Here is a 13876-nt window from a genome sequence, read left to right as displayed (position 1 = left end):
ATGTCCATCCTCTTTTTCATCCGCACCACCGTTTCCCATCACCAATAGCCGAGCACGAGTGCCCGCAAAAAATATCGTCCTAACTTCACCATGAATGTCGCCGCGTGACGCAAAAAAGGAGGGATGCAACACGAGGACTTCCCAGAGGTCACCCATCCTAGTACTACTCTCGCCCAAGCACGCTTAACTTCGGAGTTCGATGGGATCCGGTGCTTTAGTGCTGGTATGATCGCATCCGACATGTTATGCACTCATTTTCCCTTATGCTGGCTCCTCCCGCTCTTTGTCTCGCTTCTATTTTGTACCATGTCCATCCTCTTTTTCATCCGCACCACCGTTTCCCATCACCAATAGCCGAGCACGAGTGCCCGCAAAAAATATCGTCCTAACTTCACCATGAATGTCGCCGCGTGACGCAAAAAAGGAGGGATGCAACACGAGGACTTCCCAGGAGGTCACCCATCCTAGTACTACTCTCGCCCAAGCACGCTTAACTTCGGAGTTCGATGGGATCCGGTGCTTTAGTGCTGGTATGATCGCATCCGACATGTTATGCACTCATTTTCCCTTATGCTTGCTCCTCCCGCTCTTTGTCTGCTCTATTTTGTACCATGTCCATCCTCTTATTCATCCGCACCACCGTTTCCCATCACCAATAGCCGAGCACGAGTGCCCCCAAAAAAATATCGTCCTAACTTCACCATGAATGTCGCCGCGTGACGCAAAAAAGGAGGGATGCAACACGAGGACTTCCCAGGAGGTCACCCATCCTAGTACTACTCTCGCCCAAGCACGCTTAACTACGGAGTGTTGATGGGATCCGGTGCTCTAGTGCTGGTATGATCGCATCCGACATGTTATGCACTCATTTTCCCTTATGCTTGCTCCTCCCGCTCTTTGTCTCGCTTCTATTTTGTACCATGTCCATCCTCTTTTTCATCCGCACCACCGTTTCCCATCACCAATAGCCGAGCACGAGTGCCCGAAAAAAATATCGTCCTAACTTCACCATGAATGTCGCCGCGTGACGCAAAAAAGGAGGGATGCAACACGAGGACTTCCCAGGAGGTCACCCATCCTAGTACTACTCTCGCCCAAGCACGCTTAACTTCGGAGTTCGATGGGATCCGGTGCTTTAGTGCTGGTATGATCGCATCCGACATGTTATGCACTCATTTTCCCTTATGCTTGCTCCTCCCGCTCTTTGTCCGCTTCTATTTTGTACCATGTCCATCCTCTTTTTCATCCGCACCACCGTTTCCCATCACCAATAGCCGAGCACGAGTGCCCGCAAAAAATATCGTCCTAACTTCACCATGAATGTCGCCGCGTGACGCAAAAAAGGAGGGATGCAACACGAGGACTTCCCAGAGGTCACCCATCCTAGTACTACTCTCGCCCAAGCACGCTTAACTTCGGAGTTCGATGGGATCCGGTGCTTTAGTGCCGGTATGATCGCATCCGACATGTTATGCACTCATTTTCCCTTATGCTTGCTCCTCCCGCTCTTTGTCCGCTTCTATTTTGTACCATGTCCATCCTCTTTTTCATCCGCACCACCGTTTCCCATCACCAATAGCCGAGCACGAGTGCCCGCAAAAAAATATCGTCCTAACTTCACCATGAATGTCGCCGCGTGACGCAAAAAAGGAGGGATGCAACACGAGGACTTCCTGTGAGGTCACCCATCCTAGTACTACTCTCGCCCAAGCACGCTTAACTTCGGAGTTCGATGGGATCCGGTGCTTTAGTGCCGGTATGATCGCATCCGACATGTTATGCACTCATTTTCCCTTATGCTTGCTCCTCCCGCTCTTTGTCTCGCTTCTATTTTGTACCATGTCCATCCTCTTTTTCATCCGCACCACCGTTTCCCATCACCAATAGCCGAGCACGAGTGCCCGCAAAAAAATATCGTCCTAACTTCACCATGAATGTCGCCGCGTGACGCAAAAAAGGAGGGATGCAACACGAGGACTTCCCAGAGGTCACCCATCCTAGTACTACTCTCGCCCAAGCACGCTTAACTTCGGAGTTCGATGGGATCCGGTGCTTTAGTGCTGGTATGATCGCATCCGACATGTTATGCACTCATTTTCCCTTATGCTTGCTCCTCCCGCTCTTTGTCCGCTTCTATTTTGTACCATGTCCATCCTCTTTTTCATCCGCACCACCGTTTCCCATCACCAATAGCCGAGCACGAGTTCCCGCAAAAAATATCGTCCTAACTTCACCATGAATGTCGCCGCGTGACGCAAAAAAGGAGGGATGCAACACGAGGACTTCCCAGGAGGTCACCCATCCTAGTACTACTCTCGCCCAAGCAAGCTTAACTTCGGAGTTCGGATGGGATCCGGTGCTTTAGTGCTGGTATGATCGCATCTGACATGTTATGCACTCATTTTTCCTTATGCTTGCTCCTCCCGCTCTTTGTCTCGCTCTATTTTGTACCATGTCCATCCTCTTTTTCATCCGCACCACCGTTTCCCATCACCAATAGCCGAGCACGAGTGCCCGCAAAAAATATCGTCCTAACTTCACCATGAATGTCGCCGCGTGACGCAAAAAAGGAGGGATGCAACACGAGGACTTCCCAGAGGTCACCCATCCTAGTACTACTCTCGCCAAGCACGCTTAACTTCGGAGTTCGATGGGATCCGGTGCTTTAGTGCTGGTATGATCGCATCCGACATGTTATGCACTCATTTTCCCTTATGCTTGCTCCTCCCGCTCTTTGTCCGCTTCTATTTTGTACCCTGTCCATCCTCTTTGATCATCCGCACCACGGTTTCCCAACACCAAGAGGCGCTCACGAGTTCCCGCAAACTCATATCGTCCTAACTTCACCATGAATGTCGCCGCGTGACGCAAAAAAGGAGGGATGCAACACGAGGACTTCCTGTGAGGTCACCCATCCTAGTACTACTCTCGCCCAAGCACGCTTAACTTCGGAGTTCGATGGGATCCGGTGCTTTAGTGCCGGTATGATCGCATCCGACATGTTATGCACTCATTTTCCCTTATGCTTGCTCCTCCCGCTCTTTGTCCGCTTCTATTTTGTACCATGTCCATCCTCTTTTTCATCCGCACCACCGTTTCCCATCACCAATAGCCGAGCACGAGTGCCCGCAAAAAATATCGTCCTAACTTCACCATGAATGTCGCCGCGTGACGCAAAAAAGGAGGGATGCAACACGAGGACTTCCCAGGAGGTCACCCATCCTAGTACTACTCTCGCCCAAGCACGCTTAACTTCGGAGTTCGATGGGATCCGGTGCTTTAGTGCTGGTATGATCGCATCCGACATGTTATGCACTCATTTTCCCTTATGCTTGCTCCTCCCGCTCTTTGTCCGCTTCTATTTTGTACCATGTCCATCCTCTTTTTCATCCGCACCACCGTTTCCCATCACCAATAGCCGAGCACGAGTGCCCGCAAAAAATATCGTCCTAACTTCACCATGAATGTCGCCGCGTGACGCAAAAAAGGAGGGATGCAACACGAGGACTTCCCAGAGGTCACCCATCCTAGTACTACTCTCGCCCAAGCACGCTTAACTTCGGAGTTCGATGGGATCCGGTGCTTTAGTGCTGGTATGATCGCATCCGACATGTTATGCACTCATTTTCCCTTATGCTTGCTCCTCCCGCTCTTTGTCTCGCTTCTATTTTGTACCATGTCCATCCTCTTTTTCATCCGCACCACCGTTTCCCATCACCAATAGCCGAGCACGAGTGCCCGCAAAAAAATATCGTCCTAACTTCACCATGAATGTCGCCGCGTGACGCAAAAAAGGAGGGATGCAACACGAGGACTTCCCAGGAGGTCACCCATCCTAGTACTACTCTCGCCCAAGCACGCTTAACTTCGGAGTTCGATGGGATCCGGTGCTTTAGTGCCGGTATGATCGCATCCGACATGTTATGCACTCATTTTCCCTTATGCTTGCTCCTCCCGCTCTTTGTCCGCTTCTATTTTGTACCATGTCCATCCTCTTTTTCATCCGCACCACCGTTTCCCATCACCAATAGCCGAGCACGAGTGCCCGCAAAAATATCGTCCTAACTTCACCATGAATGTCGCCGCGTGACGCAAAAAAGGAGGGATGCAACACGAGGACTTCCTGTGAGGTCACCCATCCTAGTACTACTCTCGCCCAAGCACGCTTAACTTCGGAGTTCGATGGGATCCGGTGCTTTAGTGCCGGTATGATCGCATCCGACATGTTATGCACTCATTTTCCCTTATGCTTGCTCCTCCCGCTCTTTGTCCGCTTCTATTTTGTACCATGTCCATCCTCTTTTTCATCCGCACCACCGTTTCCCATCACCAATAGCCGAGCACGAGTGCCCGCAAAAAATAACGTCCTAACTTCACCATGAATGTCGCCGCGTGACGCAAAAAAGGAGGGATGCAACACGAGGACTTCCTGTGAGGTCACCCATCCTAGTACTACTCTCGCCCAAGCACGCTTAACTTCGGAGTTCGATGGGATCCGGTGCTTTAGTGCTGGTATGATCGCATCCGACATGTTATGCACTCATTTTCCCTTATGCTTGCTCCTCCCGCTCTTTGTCTCGCTTCTATTTTGTACCATGTCCATCCTCTTTTTCATCCGCACCACCGTTTCCCATCACCAATAGCCGAGCACGAGTGCCCGCAAAAAATATCGTCCTAACTTCACCATGAATGTCGCCGCGTGACGCAAAAAAGGAGGGATGCAACACGAGGACTTCCCAGAGGTCACCCATCCTAGTACTACTCTCGCCCAAGCACGCTTAACTTCGGAGTTCGATGGGATCCGGTGCTTTAGTGCTGGTATGATCGCATCCGACATGTTATGCACTCATTTTCCCTTATGCTTGCTCCTCCCGCTCTATGACGGCACGAATTTGTAACATGTCCATCCTCTTTTTCATCCGCACCACCGTTTCCCATCACCAATAGCCGAGCACGAGTGCCCGCAAAAAATATCGTCCTAACTTCACCATGAATGTCGCCGCGTGACGCAAAAAAGGAGGGATGCAACACGAGGACTTCCCAGAGGTCACCCATCCTAGTACTACTCTCGCCCAAGCACGCTTAACTTCGGAGTTCGATGGGATCCGGTGCTTTAGTGCTGGTATGATCGCATCCGACATGTTATGCACTCATTTTCCCTTATGCTTGCTCCTCCCGCTCTTTGTCCGCTTCTATTTTGTACCATGTCCATCCTCTTTTTCATCCGCACCACCGTTTCCCATCACCAATAGCCGAGCACGAGTGCCCGCAAAAAATATCGTCCTAACTTCACCATGAATGTCGCCGCGTGACGCAAAAAAGGAGGGATGCAACACGAGGACTTCCCAGGAGGTCACCCATCCTAGTACTACTCTCGCCCAAGCACGCTTAACTTCGGAGTTCTGATGGGATCCGGTGCTTTAGTGCGGGTATGATCGCATCCGACATGTTATGCACTCATTTTCCCTTATGCTTGCTCCTCCCGCTCTTTGTCCGCTTCTATTTTGTACCATGTCCATCCTCTTTTTCATCCGCACCACCGTTTCCCATCACCAATAGCCGAGCACGAGTGCCCGCAAAAAAATATCGTCCTAACTTCACCATGAATGTCGCCGCGTGACGCAAAAAAGGAGGGATGCAACACGAGGACTTCCCAGGAGGTCACCCATCCTAGTACTACTCTCGCCCAAGCACGCTTAACTTCGGAGTTCGATGGGATCCGGTGCTTTAGTGCTGGTATGATCGCATCCGACATGTTATGCACTCATTTTCCCTTATGCTTGCTCCTCCCGCTCTTTGTCCGCTTCTATTTTGTACCATGTCCATCCTCTTTTTCATCCGCACCACCGTTTCCCATCACCAATAGCCGAGCACGAGTGCCCGCAAAAAAATATCGTCCTAACTTCACCATGAATGTCGCCGCGTGACGCAAAAAAGGAGGGATGCAACACGAGGACTTCCCAAGAGGTCACCCATCCTAGTACTACTCTCGCCCAAGCACGCTTAACTTCGGAGTTCTGATGGGATCCGGTGCTTTAGTGCAGGTATGATCGCATCCGACATGTTATGCACTCATTTTCCCTTATGCTTGCTCCTCCCGCTCTTTGTCTGCTTCTATTTTGTACCATGTCCATCCTCTTTTTCATCCGCACCACCGTTTCCCATCACCAATAGCCGAGCACGAGTGCCCGCAAAAAAATATCGTCCTAACTTCACCATGAATGTCGCCGCGTGACGCAAAAAAGGAGGGATGCAACACGAGGACTTCCTGTGAGGTCACCCATCCTAGTACTACTCTCGCCCAAGCACGCTTAACTTCGGAGTTCGATGGGATCCGGTGCTTTAGTGCTGGTATGATCGCATCCGACATGTTATGCACTCATTTTCCCTTATGCTTGCTCCTCCCGCTCTTTGTCCGCTTCTATTTTGTACCATGTCCATCCTCTTTTTCATCCGCACCACCGTTTCCCATCACCAATAGCCGAGCACGAGTGCCCGCAAAAAAATATCGTCCTAACTTCACCATGAATGTCGCCGCGTGACGCAAAAAAGGAGGGATGCAACACGAGGACTTCTCAGTGAGGTCACCCATCCTAGTACTACTCTCGCCCAAGCACGCTTAACTTCGGAGTTCGATGGGATCCGGTGCTTTAGTGCTGGTATGATCGCATCCGACATGTTATGCACTCATTTTCCCTTATGCTTGCTCCTCCCGCTCTTTGTCTCGCTTCTATTTTGTACCATGTCCATCCTCTTTTTCATCCGCACCACCGTTTCCCATCACCAATAGCCGAGCACGAGTGCCCGCAAAAAAATATCGTCCTAACTTCACCATGAATGTCGCCGCGTGACGCAAAAAAGGAGGGATGCAACACGAGGACTTCCCAGAGGTCACCCATCCTAGTACTACTCTCGCCCAAGCACGCTTAACTTCGGAGTTCGATGGGATCCGGTGCTTTAGTGCCGGTATGATCGCATCCGACATGTTATGCACTCATTTTCCCTTATGCTTGCTCCTCCCGCTCTTTGTCCGCTCTATTTTGTACCATGTCCATCCTCTTTTTCATCCGCACCACCGTTTCCCATCACCAATAGCCGAGCACGAGTGCCCGCAAAAAATATCGTCCTAACTTCACCATGAATGTCGCCGCGTGACGCAAAAAAGGAGGGATGCAACACGAGGACTTCCCAGTGAGGTCACCCATCCTAGTACTACTCTCGCCCAAGCACGCTTAACTTCGGAGTTCGATGGGATCCGGTGCTTTAGTGCTGGTATGATCGCATCCGACATGTTATGCACTCATTTTCCCTTATGCTTGCTCCTCCCGCTCTTTGTCTCGCTTCTATTTTGTACCATGTCCATCCTCTTTTTCATCCGCACCACCGTTTCCCATCACCAATAGCCGAGCACGAGTGCCCGCAAAAAAATATCGTCCTAACTTCACCATGAATGTCGCCGCGTGACGCAAAAAGGAGGGATGCAACACGAGGACTTCCCAGTGAGGTCACCCATCCTAGTACTACTCTCGCCCAAGCACGCTTAACTTCGGAGTTCGATGGGATCCGGTGCTTTAGTGCCGGTATGATCGCATCCGACATGTTATGCACTCATTTTCCCTTATGCTTGCTCCTCCCGCTCTTTGTCTCGCTTCTATTTTGTACCATGTCCATCCTCTTTTTCATCCGCACCACCGTTTCCCATCACCAATAGCCGAGCACGAGTGCCCGCAAAAAAATATCGTCCTAACTTCACCATGAATGTCGCCGCGTGACGCAAAAAAGGAGGGATGCAACACGAGGACTTCCTGTGAGGTCACCCATCCTAGTACTACTCTCGCCCAAGCACGCTTAACTTCGGAGTTCGATGGGATCCGGTGCTTTAGTGCCGGTATGATCGCATCCGACATGTTATGCACTCATTTTCCCTTATGCTTGCTCCTCCCGCTCTTTGTCCGCTTCTATTTTGTACCATGTCCATCCTCTTTTTCATCCGCACCACCGTTTCCCATCACCAATAGCCGAGCACGAGTGCCCGCAAAAAAATATCGTCCTAACTTCACCATGAATGTCGCCGCGTGACGCAAAAAAGGAGGGATGCAACACGAGGACTTCCCAGGAGGTCACCCATCCTAGTACTACTCTCGCCCAAGCACGCTTAACTTCGGAGATCTGATGGGATCCGGTGCTTTAGTGCAGGTATGATCGCATCCGACATGTTATGCACTCGTGTTCCCTTATGCTTGCTCCTCCCGCTCTTTGTCTCGCTTCTATTTTGTACCATGTCCATCCTCTTTTTCATCCGCACCACCGTTTCCCAACACCAATAGCCGACCACGAGTGCCCGCAAAAAATATCGTCCTAACTTCACCATGTATGTCGCCGCGTGACGCAAAAAAGGAGTGTTGCAACACGAGGACTTCCCAGGAGGTCACCCATCCTAGTACTACTCTCGCCCAAGCACGCTTAACTTCGGAGTTCGATGGGATCCGGTGCTTTAGTGCTGGTATGATCGCATCCGACATGTTATGCACTCATTTTCCCTTATGCTTGCTCCTCCCGCTCTTTTGTCCGCTTCTATTTTGTACCATGTCCATCCTCTTTTTCATCCGCACCACCGTTTCCCATCACCAATAGCCGAGCACGAGTGCCCGCAAAAAAATATCGTCCTAACTTCACCATGAATGTCGCCGCGTGACGCAAAAAAGGAGGGATGCAACACGAGGACTTCCCAGGAGGTCACCCATCCTAGTACTACTCTCGCCCAAGCACGCTTAACTTCGGAGTTCGATGGGATCCGGTGCTTTAGTGCTGGTATGATCGCATCCGACATGTTATGCACTCATTTTCCCTTATGCTTGCTCCTCCCGCTCTTTGTCTCGCTTCTATTTTGTACCATGTCCATCCTCTTTTTCATCCGCACCACCGTTTCCCATCACCAATAGCCGAGCACGAGTGCCCGCAAAAAATATCGTCCTAACTTCACCATGAATGTCGCCGCGTGACGCAAAAAAGGAGGGATGCAACACGAGGACATCCCAGGAGGTCACCCATCCTAGTACTACTCTCGCCCAAGCACGCTTAACTTCGGAGTTCGATGGGATCCGGTGCTTTAGTGCCGGTATGATCGCATCCGACATGTTATGCACTCATTTTCCCTTATGCTTGCTCCTCCCGCTCTTTGTCCGCTTCTATTTTGTACCATGTCCATCCTCTTTTTCATCCGCACCACCGTTTCCCATCACCAATAGCCGAGCACGAGTGCCCGCAAAAAATATCGTCCTAACTTCACCATGAATGTCGCCGCGTGACGCAAAAAAGGAGGGATGCAACACGAGGACTTCCCAGGAGGTCACCCATCCTAGTACTACTCTCGCCCAAGCACGCTTAACTTCGGAGTTCGATGGGATCCGGTGCTTTAGTGCCGGTATGATCGCATCCGACATGTTATGCACTCATTTTCCCATATGCTTGCTCCTCCCGCTCTTAGTCCGCTCTATTTTGTACCATGTGCATCCTCTTTTTCATCCGCACCACCGTTTCCCATCACCAATAGCCGAGCACGAGTGCCCGCAAAAAAATATCGTCCTAACTTCACCATGAATGTCGCCGCGTGACGCAAAAAAGGAGGGATGCAACACGAGGACTTCCCAGAGGTCACCCATCCTAGTACTACTCTCGCCCAAGCACGCTTAACTTCGGAGTTCGATGGGATCCGGTGCTTTAGTGCCGGTATGATCGCATCCGACATGTTATGCACTCATTTTCCCTTATGCTTGCTCCTCCCGCTCTTTGTCCGCTTCTATTTTGTACCATGTCCATCCTCTTTTCATCCGCACCACCGTTTCCCATCACCAATAGCCGAGCACGAGTGCCCGCAAAAAATATCGTCCTAACTTCACCATGAATGTCGCCGCGTGACGCAAAAAAGGAGGGATGCAACACGAGGACTTCCCAGAGGTCACCCATCCTAGTACTACTCTCGCCCAAGCACGCTTAACTTCGGAGTTCGATGGGATCCGGTGCTTTAGTGCCGGTATGATCGCATCCGACATGTTATGCACTCATTTTCCCTTATGCTTGCTCCTCCCGCTCTTTGTCCGCTTCTATTTTGTACCATGTCCATCCTCTTTTTCATCCGCACCACCGTTTCCCATCACCAATAGCCGAGCACGAGTGCCCGCAAAAAATATCGTCCTAACTTCACCATGAATGTCGCCGCGTGACGCAAAAAAGGAGGGATGCAACACGAGGACTTCCTGTGAGGTCACCCATCCTAGTACTACTCTCGCCCAAGCACGCTTAACTTCGGAGTTCGATGGGATCCGGTGCTTTACTGCTGGTATGATCGCATCCGACATGTTATGCACTCATTTTCCCTTATGCTTGCTCCTCCCGCTCTTTGTCTCGCTTCTATTTTGTACCATGTCCATCCTCTTTTTCATCCGCACCACCATTTCCCATCACCAATAGCCGAGCACGAGTGCCCGCAAAAAATATCGTCCTAACGTCACCATGAATGTCCCCTCGTGACGCAAAAAAGGAGGGATGCAACACGAGGACTTCCCAGGAGGTCAGCCATCCTAGTACTACTCTCGCCCAAGCACGCTTAACTTCGGAGTTCGATGGGATCCGGTGCTTTAGTGCTGGTATGATCGCATCCGACATGTTATGCACTCATTTTCCCTTATGCTTGCTCCTCCCGCTCTTTGTCCGCTTCTATTTTGTACCATGTCCATCCTCTTTTTCATCCGCACCACCGTTTCCCATCACCAATAGCCGAGCACGAGTGCCCGCAAAAAATATCGTCCTAACTTCACCATGAATGTCGCCGCGTGACGCAAAAAAGGAGGGATGCAACACGAGGACTTCCCAGTGAGGTCACCCATCCTAGTACTACTCTCGCCCAAGCACGCTTAACTTCGGAGTTCGATGGGATCCGGTGCTTTAGTGCTGGTATGATCGCATCCGACATGTTATGCACTCATTTTCCCTTATGCTTGCTCCTCCCGCTCTTTGTCCGCTTCTATTTTGTACCATGTCCATCCTCTTTTTCATCCGCACCACCGTTTCCCATCACCAATAGCCGAGCACGAGTGCCCGCAAAAAAATATCGTCCTAACTTCACCATGAATGTCGCCGCGTGACGCAAAAAAGGAGGGATGCAACACGAGGACTTCCCAGAGGTCACCCATCCTAGTACTACTCTCGCCCAAGCACGCTTAACTTCGGAGTTCGATGGGATCCGGTGCTTTAGTGCCGGTATGATCGCATCCGACATGTTATGCACTCATTTTCCCTTATGCTTGCTCCTCCCGCTCTTTGTCCGCTTCTATTTTGTACCATGTCCATCCTCTTTTTCATCCGCACCACCGTTTCCCATCACCAATAGCCGAGCACGAGTGCCCGCAAAAAATATCGTCCTAACTTCACCATGAATGTCGCCGCGTGACGCAAAAAAGGAGGGATGCAACACGAGGACTTCCTGTGAGGTCACCCATCCTAGTACTACTCTCGCCCAAGCACGCTTAACTTCGGAGTTCGATGGGATCCGGTGCTTTAGTGCTGGTATGATCGCATCCGACATGTTATGCACTCATTTTCCCTTATGCTTGCTCCTCCCGCTCTTTGTCTCGCTTCTATTTTGTACCATGTCCATCCTCTTTTTCATCCGCACCACCGTTTCCCATCACCAATAGCCGAGCACGAGTGCCCGCAAAAAAATATCGTCCTAACTTCACCATGAATGTCGCCGCGTGACGCAAAAAAGGAGGGATGCAACACGAGGACTTCCCAGGAGGTCACCCATCCTAGTACTACTCTCGCCCAAGCACGCTTAACTTCGGAGTTCGATGGGATCCGGTGCTTTAGTGCTGGTATGATCGCATCCGACATGTTATGCACTCATTTTCCCTTATGCTTGCTCCTCCCGCTCTTTGTCTCGCTTCTATTTTGTACCATGTCCATCCTCTTTTTCATCCGCACCACCGTTTCCCATCACCAATAGCCGAGCACGAGTGCCCGCAAAAAAATATCGTCCTAACTTCACCATGAATGTCGCCGCGTGACGCAAAAAAGGAGGGATGCAACACGAGGACTTCCCAGGAGGTCACCCATCCTAGTACTACTCTCGCCCAAGCACGCTTAACTTCGGAGTTCGGATGGGATCCGGTGCTTTAGTGCTGGTATGATCGCATCCGACATGTTATGCACTCATTTTCCCTTATGCTTGCTCCTCCCGCTCTTTGTCCGCTTCTATTTTGTACCATGTCCATCCTCTTTTTCATCCGCACCACCGTTTCCCATCACCAATAGCCGAGCACGAGTTCCCGCAATTAAATATCGTCCTAACTTCACCATGAATGTCGCCGCGTGACGCAAAAAAGGAGGGATGCAACACGAGGACTTCCCAGGAGGTCACCCATCCTAGTACTACTCTCGCCCAAGCACGCTTAACTTCGGAGTTCGGATGGGATCCGGTGCTTTAGTGCTGGTATGATCGCATCCGACATGTTATGCACTCATTTTCCCTTATGCTTGCTCCTCCCGCTCTTTGTCTCGCTTCTATTTTGTACCATGTCCATCCTCTTTTTCATCCGCACCACCGTTTCCCATCACCAATAGCCGAGCACGAGTGCCCGCAAAAAAATATCGTCCTAACTTCACCATGAATGTCGCCGCGTGACGCAAAAAAGGAGGGATGCAACACGAGGACTTCCTGTGAGGTCACCCATCCTAGTACTACTCTCGCCCAAGCACGCTTAACTTCGGAGTTCGATGGGATCCGGTGCTTTAGTGCCGGTATGATCGCATCCGACATGTTATGCACTCATTTTCCCTTATGCTTTCTCCTCCCGCTCTTTGTCCGCTTCTATTTTGTACCATGTCCATCCTCTTTTTCATCCGCACCACCGTTTCCCATCACCAATAGCCGAGCACGAGTGCCCGCAAAAAAATATCGTCCTAACTTCACCATGAATGTCGCCGCGTGACGCAAAAAAGGAGGGATGCAACACGAGGACTTCAGTGAGGTCACCCATCCTAGTACTACTCTCGCCCAAGCACGCTTAACTTCGGAGTTCGATGGGATCCGGTGCTTTAGTGCCGGTATGATCGCATCCTACATGTTATGCACTCATTTTCCCTTATGCTTGCTCCTCCCGCTCTTTGTCTCGCTTCTATTTTGTACCATGTCCATCCTCTTTTTCATCCGCACCACCGTTTCCCATCACCAATAGCCGAGCACGAGTGCCCGCAAAAAAATATCGTCCTAACTTCACCATGAATGTCGCCGCGTGACGCAAAAAAGGAGGGATGCAACACGAGGACTTCCCAGGAGGTCACCCATCCTAGTACTACTCTCGCCCAAGCACGCTTAACTTCGGAGTTCGATGGGATCCGGTGCTTTAGTGCCGGTATGATCGCATCCGACATGTTATGCACTCATTTTCCCTTATGCTTGCTCCTCCCGCTCTTTGTCTCGCTTCTATTTTGTACCATGTCCATCCTCTTTTTCATCCGCACCACCGTTTCCCATCACCAATAGCCGAGCACGAGTGCCCGCAAAAAAATATCGTCCTAACTTCACCATGAATGTCGCCGCGTGACGCAAAAAAGGAGGGATGCAACACGAGGACTTCCCAGAGATCACCCATCCTAGTACTACTCTCGCCCAAGCACGCTTAACTTCGGAGTTCGATGGGATCCGGTGCTTTAGTGCTGGTATGATCGCATCCGACATGTTATGCACTCATTTTCCCTTATGCTTGCTCCTCCCGCTCTTTGTCCGCTTCTATTTTGTACCATGTCCATCCTCTTTTTCATCCGCACCACCGTTTCCCATCACCAATAGCCGAGCACGAGTGCCCGCAAAAAATAT

General features: G+C 50.8%; 45 non-coding genes across 45 annotated transcripts; all 45 read right to left on the bottom strand.

Annotated features, from left to right (window-relative positions):
- Positions 1-120: 120 nt before the first annotated feature.
- Positions 121-237, bottom strand: LOC139836577 (5S ribosomal RNA). Its single transcript, XR_011753281.1, has one exon. It is a non-coding gene; the product is annotated as a 5S ribosomal RNA (ribosomal RNA).
- A 189-nt stretch (positions 238-426) lies between these two features.
- LOC139836322 (5S ribosomal RNA) lies at positions 427-544 on the bottom strand. The gene has a single exon (XR_011753020.1). It is a non-coding gene; the product is annotated as a 5S ribosomal RNA (ribosomal RNA).
- A 188-nt stretch (positions 545-732) lies between these two features.
- Positions 733-851, bottom strand: LOC139836638 (5S ribosomal RNA). Its single transcript, XR_011753343.1, has one exon. It is a non-coding gene; the product is annotated as a 5S ribosomal RNA (ribosomal RNA).
- A 189-nt stretch (positions 852-1040) lies between these two features.
- On the bottom strand, positions 1041-1158 carry LOC139836321 (5S ribosomal RNA). Its single transcript, XR_011753019.1, has one exon. It is a non-coding gene; the product is annotated as a 5S ribosomal RNA (ribosomal RNA).
- A 188-nt stretch (positions 1159-1346) lies between these two features.
- LOC139836611 (5S ribosomal RNA) lies at positions 1347-1463 on the bottom strand. The gene has a single exon (XR_011753316.1). It is a non-coding gene; the product is annotated as a 5S ribosomal RNA (ribosomal RNA).
- A 189-nt stretch (positions 1464-1652) lies between these two features.
- Positions 1653-1770, bottom strand: LOC139836509 (5S ribosomal RNA). The gene has a single exon (XR_011753213.1). It is a non-coding gene; the product is annotated as a 5S ribosomal RNA (ribosomal RNA).
- A 190-nt stretch (positions 1771-1960) lies between these two features.
- Positions 1961-2077, bottom strand: LOC139836576 (5S ribosomal RNA). Its single transcript, XR_011753280.1, has one exon. It is a non-coding gene; the product is annotated as a 5S ribosomal RNA (ribosomal RNA).
- A 188-nt stretch (positions 2078-2265) lies between these two features.
- LOC139836386 (5S ribosomal RNA) lies at positions 2266-2384 on the bottom strand. The gene has a single exon (XR_011753084.1). It is a non-coding gene; the product is annotated as a 5S ribosomal RNA (ribosomal RNA).
- A 188-nt stretch (positions 2385-2572) lies between these two features.
- On the bottom strand, positions 2573-2688 carry LOC139836837 (5S ribosomal RNA). The gene has a single exon (XR_011753553.1). It is a non-coding gene; the product is annotated as a 5S ribosomal RNA (ribosomal RNA).
- Positions 2689-2878: 190 nt separating this feature from the next.
- On the bottom strand, positions 2879-2996 carry LOC139836508 (5S ribosomal RNA). Its single transcript, XR_011753212.1, has one exon. It is a non-coding gene; the product is annotated as a 5S ribosomal RNA (ribosomal RNA).
- Positions 2997-3184: 188 nt separating this feature from the next.
- Positions 3185-3302, bottom strand: LOC139836320 (5S ribosomal RNA). Its single transcript, XR_011753018.1, has one exon. It is a non-coding gene; the product is annotated as a 5S ribosomal RNA (ribosomal RNA).
- A 188-nt stretch (positions 3303-3490) lies between these two features.
- LOC139836575 (5S ribosomal RNA) lies at positions 3491-3607 on the bottom strand. The gene has a single exon (XR_011753279.1). It is a non-coding gene; the product is annotated as a 5S ribosomal RNA (ribosomal RNA).
- Positions 3608-3797: 190 nt separating this feature from the next.
- LOC139836356 (5S ribosomal RNA) lies at positions 3798-3915 on the bottom strand. Its single transcript, XR_011753054.1, has one exon. It is a non-coding gene; the product is annotated as a 5S ribosomal RNA (ribosomal RNA).
- A 187-nt stretch (positions 3916-4102) lies between these two features.
- On the bottom strand, positions 4103-4220 carry LOC139836507 (5S ribosomal RNA). The gene has a single exon (XR_011753211.1). It is a non-coding gene; the product is annotated as a 5S ribosomal RNA (ribosomal RNA).
- Positions 4221-4408: 188 nt separating this feature from the next.
- Positions 4409-4526, bottom strand: LOC139836484 (5S ribosomal RNA). The gene has a single exon (XR_011753188.1). It is a non-coding gene; the product is annotated as a 5S ribosomal RNA (ribosomal RNA).
- Positions 4527-4715: 189 nt separating this feature from the next.
- Positions 4716-4832, bottom strand: LOC139836574 (5S ribosomal RNA). The gene has a single exon (XR_011753278.1). It is a non-coding gene; the product is annotated as a 5S ribosomal RNA (ribosomal RNA).
- A 187-nt stretch (positions 4833-5019) lies between these two features.
- On the bottom strand, positions 5020-5136 carry LOC139836573 (5S ribosomal RNA). The gene has a single exon (XR_011753277.1). It is a non-coding gene; the product is annotated as a 5S ribosomal RNA (ribosomal RNA).
- A 188-nt stretch (positions 5137-5324) lies between these two features.
- On the bottom strand, positions 5325-5443 carry LOC139837343 (5S ribosomal RNA). The gene has a single exon (XR_011753835.1). It is a non-coding gene; the product is annotated as a 5S ribosomal RNA (ribosomal RNA).
- A 189-nt stretch (positions 5444-5632) lies between these two features.
- Positions 5633-5750, bottom strand: LOC139836319 (5S ribosomal RNA). The gene has a single exon (XR_011753017.1). It is a non-coding gene; the product is annotated as a 5S ribosomal RNA (ribosomal RNA).
- Positions 5751-5939: 189 nt separating this feature from the next.
- LOC139837342 (5S ribosomal RNA) lies at positions 5940-6058 on the bottom strand. Its single transcript, XR_011753834.1, has one exon. It is a non-coding gene; the product is annotated as a 5S ribosomal RNA (ribosomal RNA).
- A 189-nt stretch (positions 6059-6247) lies between these two features.
- On the bottom strand, positions 6248-6365 carry LOC139836483 (5S ribosomal RNA). The gene has a single exon (XR_011753187.1). It is a non-coding gene; the product is annotated as a 5S ribosomal RNA (ribosomal RNA).
- A 189-nt stretch (positions 6366-6554) lies between these two features.
- On the bottom strand, positions 6555-6673 carry LOC139836696 (5S ribosomal RNA). Its single transcript, XR_011753407.1, has one exon. It is a non-coding gene; the product is annotated as a 5S ribosomal RNA (ribosomal RNA).
- A 190-nt stretch (positions 6674-6863) lies between these two features.
- LOC139836610 (5S ribosomal RNA) lies at positions 6864-6980 on the bottom strand. Its single transcript, XR_011753315.1, has one exon. It is a non-coding gene; the product is annotated as a 5S ribosomal RNA (ribosomal RNA).
- Positions 6981-7167: 187 nt separating this feature from the next.
- Positions 7168-7286, bottom strand: LOC139836670 (5S ribosomal RNA). Its single transcript, XR_011753379.1, has one exon. It is a non-coding gene; the product is annotated as a 5S ribosomal RNA (ribosomal RNA).
- Positions 7287-7475: 189 nt separating this feature from the next.
- LOC139836680 (5S ribosomal RNA) lies at positions 7476-7594 on the bottom strand. The gene has a single exon (XR_011753391.1). It is a non-coding gene; the product is annotated as a 5S ribosomal RNA (ribosomal RNA).
- A 190-nt stretch (positions 7595-7784) lies between these two features.
- On the bottom strand, positions 7785-7902 carry LOC139836506 (5S ribosomal RNA). Its single transcript, XR_011753210.1, has one exon. It is a non-coding gene; the product is annotated as a 5S ribosomal RNA (ribosomal RNA).
- A 189-nt stretch (positions 7903-8091) lies between these two features.
- On the bottom strand, positions 8092-8210 carry LOC139837355 (5S ribosomal RNA). Its single transcript, XR_011753847.1, has one exon. It is a non-coding gene; the product is annotated as a 5S ribosomal RNA (ribosomal RNA).
- Positions 8211-8399: 189 nt separating this feature from the next.
- LOC139836603 (5S ribosomal RNA) lies at positions 8400-8517 on the bottom strand. The gene has a single exon (XR_011753308.1). It is a non-coding gene; the product is annotated as a 5S ribosomal RNA (ribosomal RNA).
- Positions 8518-8707: 190 nt separating this feature from the next.
- LOC139836318 (5S ribosomal RNA) lies at positions 8708-8825 on the bottom strand. The gene has a single exon (XR_011753016.1). It is a non-coding gene; the product is annotated as a 5S ribosomal RNA (ribosomal RNA).
- A 189-nt stretch (positions 8826-9014) lies between these two features.
- LOC139836535 (5S ribosomal RNA) lies at positions 9015-9132 on the bottom strand. Its single transcript, XR_011753240.1, has one exon. It is a non-coding gene; the product is annotated as a 5S ribosomal RNA (ribosomal RNA).
- Positions 9133-9320: 188 nt separating this feature from the next.
- On the bottom strand, positions 9321-9438 carry LOC139836355 (5S ribosomal RNA). The gene has a single exon (XR_011753053.1). It is a non-coding gene; the product is annotated as a 5S ribosomal RNA (ribosomal RNA).
- A 188-nt stretch (positions 9439-9626) lies between these two features.
- On the bottom strand, positions 9627-9743 carry LOC139836609 (5S ribosomal RNA). Its single transcript, XR_011753314.1, has one exon. It is a non-coding gene; the product is annotated as a 5S ribosomal RNA (ribosomal RNA).
- A 187-nt stretch (positions 9744-9930) lies between these two features.
- On the bottom strand, positions 9931-10047 carry LOC139836608 (5S ribosomal RNA). Its single transcript, XR_011753313.1, has one exon. It is a non-coding gene; the product is annotated as a 5S ribosomal RNA (ribosomal RNA).
- A 188-nt stretch (positions 10048-10235) lies between these two features.
- On the bottom strand, positions 10236-10353 carry LOC139836700 (5S ribosomal RNA). The gene has a single exon (XR_011753411.1). It is a non-coding gene; the product is annotated as a 5S ribosomal RNA (ribosomal RNA).
- A 189-nt stretch (positions 10354-10542) lies between these two features.
- On the bottom strand, positions 10543-10660 carry LOC139836460 (5S ribosomal RNA). Its single transcript, XR_011753164.1, has one exon. It is a non-coding gene; the product is annotated as a 5S ribosomal RNA (ribosomal RNA).
- A 188-nt stretch (positions 10661-10848) lies between these two features.
- Positions 10849-10967, bottom strand: LOC139836669 (5S ribosomal RNA). The gene has a single exon (XR_011753378.1). It is a non-coding gene; the product is annotated as a 5S ribosomal RNA (ribosomal RNA).
- A 189-nt stretch (positions 10968-11156) lies between these two features.
- LOC139836607 (5S ribosomal RNA) lies at positions 11157-11273 on the bottom strand. Its single transcript, XR_011753312.1, has one exon. It is a non-coding gene; the product is annotated as a 5S ribosomal RNA (ribosomal RNA).
- Positions 11274-11461: 188 nt separating this feature from the next.
- On the bottom strand, positions 11462-11579 carry LOC139836482 (5S ribosomal RNA). The gene has a single exon (XR_011753186.1). It is a non-coding gene; the product is annotated as a 5S ribosomal RNA (ribosomal RNA).
- A 190-nt stretch (positions 11580-11769) lies between these two features.
- Positions 11770-11887, bottom strand: LOC139836317 (5S ribosomal RNA). The gene has a single exon (XR_011753015.1). It is a non-coding gene; the product is annotated as a 5S ribosomal RNA (ribosomal RNA).
- Positions 11888-12077: 190 nt separating this feature from the next.
- On the bottom strand, positions 12078-12196 carry LOC139836240 (5S ribosomal RNA). Its single transcript, XR_011752938.1, has one exon. It is a non-coding gene; the product is annotated as a 5S ribosomal RNA (ribosomal RNA).
- Positions 12197-12385: 189 nt separating this feature from the next.
- On the bottom strand, positions 12386-12504 carry LOC139837418 (5S ribosomal RNA). Its single transcript, XR_011753911.1, has one exon. It is a non-coding gene; the product is annotated as a 5S ribosomal RNA (ribosomal RNA).
- A 190-nt stretch (positions 12505-12694) lies between these two features.
- LOC139836505 (5S ribosomal RNA) lies at positions 12695-12812 on the bottom strand. The gene has a single exon (XR_011753209.1). It is a non-coding gene; the product is annotated as a 5S ribosomal RNA (ribosomal RNA).
- A 189-nt stretch (positions 12813-13001) lies between these two features.
- Positions 13002-13118, bottom strand: LOC139836741 (5S ribosomal RNA). Its single transcript, XR_011753453.1, has one exon. It is a non-coding gene; the product is annotated as a 5S ribosomal RNA (ribosomal RNA).
- A 190-nt stretch (positions 13119-13308) lies between these two features.
- LOC139836354 (5S ribosomal RNA) lies at positions 13309-13426 on the bottom strand. Its single transcript, XR_011753052.1, has one exon. It is a non-coding gene; the product is annotated as a 5S ribosomal RNA (ribosomal RNA).
- A 190-nt stretch (positions 13427-13616) lies between these two features.
- LOC139836707 (5S ribosomal RNA) lies at positions 13617-13733 on the bottom strand. The gene has a single exon (XR_011753419.1). It is a non-coding gene; the product is annotated as a 5S ribosomal RNA (ribosomal RNA).
- Positions 13734-13876: the final 143 nt, after the last annotated feature.

Source organism: Lolium perenne, chromosome 2 (genome assembly GCF_019359855.2).
Source record: "Lolium perenne isolate Kyuss_39 chromosome 2, Kyuss_2.0, whole genome shotgun sequence".
NCBI lineage: Eukaryota > Viridiplantae > Streptophyta > Magnoliopsida > Poales > Poaceae > Lolium > Lolium perenne.
Note: the sequence above shows the minus strand (reverse complement) of the source record. Positions and strands in the feature narration are given on the sequence as shown.